The sequence below is a fragment of the Castor canadensis genome, chromosome 3 (genome assembly GCF_047511655.1).
Source record: "Castor canadensis chromosome 3, mCasCan1.hap1v2, whole genome shotgun sequence".
NCBI classification, from domain to species: domain Eukaryota; kingdom Metazoa; phylum Chordata; class Mammalia; order Rodentia; family Castoridae; genus Castor; species Castor canadensis.
Genome location: NC_133388.1, coordinates 99094642 through 99100723, shown reverse-complemented (window position 1 = coordinate 99100723; position 6082 = coordinate 99094642).

Sequence of the window (6082 nt, the reverse complement as noted above, 5' to 3'; positions counted from 1 at the left end):
AAAAAAAGAGTACATATTGTACTAGGGCTGTGTATGTGCCTGTGAGCTGACTGACTTATTTTGTTTCTGTGCCTTCAATTCCTTACTTCGTGGGCATCTGGCTGTTCTATCCATTATTGAATCTGGGGTGTTATAATTGTCAAGTCTGACTGTAGAGCTCTGCATATCTCTCCTTAATTCTGCTAATGTTTGTTTCATGTATTTTGAAGGTCAGTTACTAGTTCTTTGAATGTTCATAATTACATCTCCTTTACTGTGTTGAACTGTTTAACTAATGCAGTTTGTCTTCATTTTTCTCTTGTAAGCTTCTTTTGTATTTTAGCATAGCTTTCCTAGTTCTGTATGAAAAATATTGCTTGGAGACCTTTTCCCATCCTTTCACATTTAACAATATTATGCCTTTAGTTCTAACATGAGCTCTCTTTTAGCCATAACACAGTCACATTTTTACTTATTCATTCTGTCAATCTCCTTTTTATTGGAGAGCTTGAATCATTTCTGTCTAAAACCATTACTGATAGGAAGGGACTTACTGACACAGGTTTGCTATTTGTTTCTATAGGCCTTAAGCTGTTTTTGTACCTTAATGCAACCATTACTGCCTTCAATTTTGCTTAGTTAAACCTTTTGTAGTGAAACATTTTAATTACCTTCTCACTTCCTTTTTGTATACTCTCTAAGCACTTTCTTTGTGGTCACCATAGTGATTATTTTAACAATCTAATTTCAATTTATGCCAACAATTCAGTAGCATGCAGAATCTGTGTTGCTCTGCAGCTCAGAGACTCCCTTCTTGCTACTGATGTGACATATCAGAATTATTCATTGTATACTTGATAACCTAGATTATTAGCTATTTTTATGAATTTGTCTTTTAAATAGTTTAGAAACAAAAAGTAGAGTCATGAAATGAAATTACAATAATGCTATGTTTTTAATTGCTTATGTATTTACATTTATGAGAGAACTTTATTTTGTCCTATAGTTCACACTCCCATTAAGTAAACATTCAGTTGAACTTGCTTTGACATTTCCTGTGAGAAAGATATAGTGGATAAAAAAAAACTCCATCACTTTCTGTTTACAGGAATGTCCTAATTTTTCCTCCATTTTGAAGGATAAATTTGCTAGAGATAGAATTTGAAGTTGAGAGGTTTTTTTTTCTTTAAGCACTTGAATATAGTAGTAAGTTATCCCTGACTTCAAAATTTCTGCCGTGAAATGTGCTAAATCTTATTGAAGATCATTTTTATGTAATAAGTTGGATTTTCTCTAATATGTTTCTATGCTTTTCACAGATTTTCAGCAGTTTTGTTATATCTCTCTGTGGACCTCTTTGAGTTTATGCAACTGAAAGATAATTTAGATTCTTAGATTTTTAAATCCATGCCTTTCCTCAAATTTGGATAGTGTTAAAAATATTGTTTAAAAATATTTTAAAAATATTATCTCTGTCCTTTTTGATCTCTCCTTCTGAAGAATGTATATGTTTATCCTCTTGATAGTGTTTTACAATTTCCTTATGCTTTTTTCCATGTTTTTTATTTTTTCTTCTACAGACTCAATAATTTTGATTGTTCTCTCTACAAGTTCATGTATTTTTTTCTTTTTCCTGCTCTAATATGCTTTTATACTACTCAGGTTAATTTTTTTATGACAGTTATTGTATGTTTCATCTCCAGATTTCTTTTTGATTCCTCTAGGAATATATTTCCTTCTAAATATTTCTAATCTTTTACTCTCACTTTGTTTATTTTTTTCTTTAACTTTTTGTGAATCCCTAAGACAATTGTTTTAAAACTGTCTAGTACAGTTGACATCTTGGCTTTATTATGGATAGTTCCTGTCAATTCATGTTGTTCCTTAAGTAGTCTGCATTTTCCTCTGTGTCTTGAGAGGTTTTTTTTTTTAGCTACACACTTTGTTCCTATAGTGAGGAAACTTTGGGGCTGGATTTTTCCTCTTCTCCAAGACTTTTTCTTTAATTGTCGAAGCTCTCTCCTCTGTTCTGACACCCAGGCTTTGGTGGTAGCTTGACAGCTAGGCTTTGGTGGTAGCTTAAGTTCTTCTCAGGTCTTGTCTGACTCTGCATATTTTGCTGAGTACCTGAGGTATCTTTACAAGTGCCATCACGTAATGTTTCTTTTGAATATCCTGTTCTTTTTAATATCTGGATACTAAAAGAAGACAATTAGAAAAGGAGAAAGAAAGAAACAGGTGTATTCACTTAACACCTTAGAGAAAACACTTAAGACCAGGTCCTCTGCCTGCATGCTGTATCTTAGCCAGGAGAGGCAGCAATCACAGAGCTCCAACAATGAGGACCCTACCTCCAGCAATCTGAATGAAAACCATGGGCATAGCTGTATGCCATGGAGATGGGGGCAGGGAGAGTATGGTCACTGAAATTGACCCAAAGTAACACAAATTATCAGCCAAGTCTTCACCTAGTTATATCAGCAATTATAAAGTCTCTAAATGTCTAAAATTCTACTTTGGTATATTTCTGCTAGTGTAATTATTGTCTAGATGCAACGATGGATCCACAGGACTTTGTCCTCTATTCTCTTCCCTGACATCACTCCCTTAAGTTTTCAGTATGAGTAAACAGGAGCATTTAAACATAGTACACTTGTGACTTTGCTTGATTGGCACTTGTCCCTTCTAGCACAACCTCTGCTGCAAAGTCTAACAACTAAAATTTACCTTTCTAACATTCCCTTCATGCTGAGATTCTAGATACATGCTGTATTTTATTTTGAGATTTATAAAGGGAATTGAGGCAAACATTGTAACTTCTTTCAGTATTTTTACTCAATCACAAAGTAACACTATAGTATTGTCCTATGGGGTTGTCTCCAGTTTCCTGAGTAGGAAGTTTAGAGCTTCAGTTTTCTGTCACCAACAGTTTTGTGAGTGGTGTTAGCTATGACAGCTTCTGAGATCAGAGAATGGGCAGTGGGTTTTCATTTAGTAATTCTGATATTCTCCTTTCCATGCTGCAGCAGTGTGCCAAGCTCTCTGAGATTCAGGGTCTTCTAAGAAGGCTTGTAAAACACTTGTCAAAGCATTCTAATGATTACAAAAAGCTGCTCTAATTCTGCATTACAATCTTCCTGACAACCTGTATACATGGGCTCCATTTCCTGAAATGACTCTGATTAGTAGATGTGAAAAATAGAATAGATTTCACTGCAAGTATTTCAGGCAGCACAGGGAAGGACTGGAAAAATCTATTGACTCTTCTTCACACTATGTAAGTATTATCTAAAGTTTAATGTGTATCAGATAAAATGTTGATTTGGGCTCCATTTCCAGAGATTTGGTTTCTGTATGGAGGATTGTGGTCTATGTACTTCTTTCCTATTTGGATTGTTTAAAAACTCCTCCCAAAAGGATAACTCCATATTGGAGGTGGATCCCATGAACTTTCATTCAAAAGGTATAAATTCTAACTTAATAGAATTAGGATAATGGGTTACTTGAAGTCATATTGCTTCCTTCCAACTGCTGTTATTATTCTAATTTGTTTATAATCCCTCCCTCCTTCCCTAATCCTCCCCTACTTCTTCCCTCCCTCCTTCCCTTCCTTCCTTCCTTCACTACTTCCTTCCTTCCTTTCTTCCTTCATCTGCAGGCCCATGCTATACTCTGACAGAAAAGCAGCATGTCATAGGATCAGTAAATATTCACTTTCTTAGTTACGGTCATGCTTAGATCCTACCTCCCTGAGATTACATCCATGTGCATAATCACAAATACCTTAACAAAATTTTGTCTCCCGGTTATTTTCCATCATGGAATTGGTAAAGCAAATATCCCTGTGTCTTTACTTTTATTCACCTGGGCTAAATTGTTGATAATACAAAGATACCTGCAGGTGAGTCTACTCCAGCACAGATTGGGAATAAGCTGCAAACATGTTTTCTGATCCTCAACTGTCTCCTCAACTAGACCACCCATTCGTTATCGATAAGCAAGCATAGCTCTTGTGTATGCATTCATCCTTACAGAGCTATTTTAAATACTGATTTAGAAAGTCCCAGTGATTTTTTTTATGGATAACTTATGCTTTATTGTATGGGTTTGGTAGTTATAAATATACTTTTAAAATGCTTTGCTGATAGAAAGTACATTGCTGAGAGAAGAATGACTGGTGTGATGCATAGGACATTTGTTTTTCCAAGTGAGCATTCCACAACTCTGTTTGTTATTTCTACTCATCAATGCCGACTACATTCTGAGAATATAGTTTGCATATGAAGCAGACTTCAGATATTGCAATTTAGTTGCATGAAAATAGGTAGCTAAGACCATTATTTTGGTTCTGAATCTGCTGTACCACAGGCACAGTTACAATATTGTGAAGTGATATGAAATGAACTTATACTGAGGACTTTCTAATCCAGCTTGTCCCCTTGTACACACACTGAACATCAGTTATTAGAAATAATTCTCCTTTTCAACTAGAGTTGAAATGTTAATCAGAGTTCTAGACTTGGAAGTAGAATTAACAATCAAGTCTTTTTTAATACAGATAAAGAGACAGGAAGAATAATTACATGTAGTACAGTTTCATGTAGAGATGAGAACCTGAAGAAAAAGGAATTTTATAAAAAGTTAGAGGAAGACAATACTGGGGTTGTTGGTGGCTACATTGTAAAACGGGTAAGGGAAGCTGCATGAAGAGATATTAAGGACCTGAGTATGTGAGGACATGACTCACCCTGAATACTTGGAAAGCACAAAGCCAAATGCCTAGGGCAGAGCAAGTGTGGGGTGTTGATTGTAGGAAGGGGAACAACATGGCTGCAGTGAAACAGCAAGGACAGGCAAGAAAGGGCTGCATCCTGAAGGTTTCCATTGACCATAGTCTTACTGTGTCCAATTTGCTTCAGTTAGAAAGATTTGCTCTAAATTAAGCTTTTTCTTAGGTATTAAAAACCTGTAGTATACATAGGGCTTGGTGCTGTTCCATGGTGTCTTGAAATGTTACCCTAAAGCACAAGAGGCATGGGCTACTGTACCAGACACACAGAAGTTTAAGTCATCTGGAGCAACAATATTAATATGATATAAAGTAGATTTCACAGAAAAAGTATTTAGAGATGTAAAAAGAAACACTGAACAATGAGGAAAGGGCTAATTCATCAAGTAGAAATAACCAGAAATGTGTGCCTGTTAAATTATTTCCAAGATACATGATCAAACTTTGGCATAATGAAAACAAAAAAAATGTTTAAAAGGGAAAGCCTACTCAAAAGCTTTAGAAATTTCTATTTATCAATTGGTATAAACTAGAAAATATAAATAGACATAGATTATACTGTCTGCTCTGGGATTTCCATCCTTGGCTTAATTGTTACTGGTTGTCTATGACAAAGTTTTCCAAAAACCATAAATGCTCTAGATTCAAGGCCACCTTACACAGAATATTTACAAACTTTCAAACAAATCTAGATTGTGGCATGGTGGCTCACATCTATAATCCCAGCTACTGGGGAGGTGGAGATTGTGAGCATTAAGTTTTGAGGCCAGTCTAAGCAAAAATTTAATGAGACTTCTTGTCAATAAACAATCCAGCCAGGTGTGATAATGCACAGCTATAATTCTTGCTAGGCAGGAGGACCAAAGAGGTTTGATACTGTACCCAGCCAAAAATGGGAAACCCTATTTGAAAAATAACCTAAAGCAAAAAGGGTGCAACAAAAGACAACAAATGAACAAAAACCAAAAAAAAAAAAAAATAAAAAAAATAAAGCTGCACTTTACAAGAATATCTAAACAGTTTGTATCAAAGGAATACCTGATTTGGCCTGAATTCATGTGTAAGAAAGGAGAAAGTCGTCCCCAACTCTAAGGAGAATCCCTCGTAAGAAGAGTTTTGAGCCCATACCCTGGCCTCTTCCTACTGTGCTGGTAGAACAGCTGTCAGAACAAGTTACCTGGTGACTAATACTCAGCTTTGACTCAAGCAGATCAGGGAGGAAAAGTCTCTGCTGGGCAATCTTGTTAACTAAGTTCTCCCAGACCACCAAACAAAACAGATGAACAACTGTGGTCAAGGTCAAGTTCTGTGAAG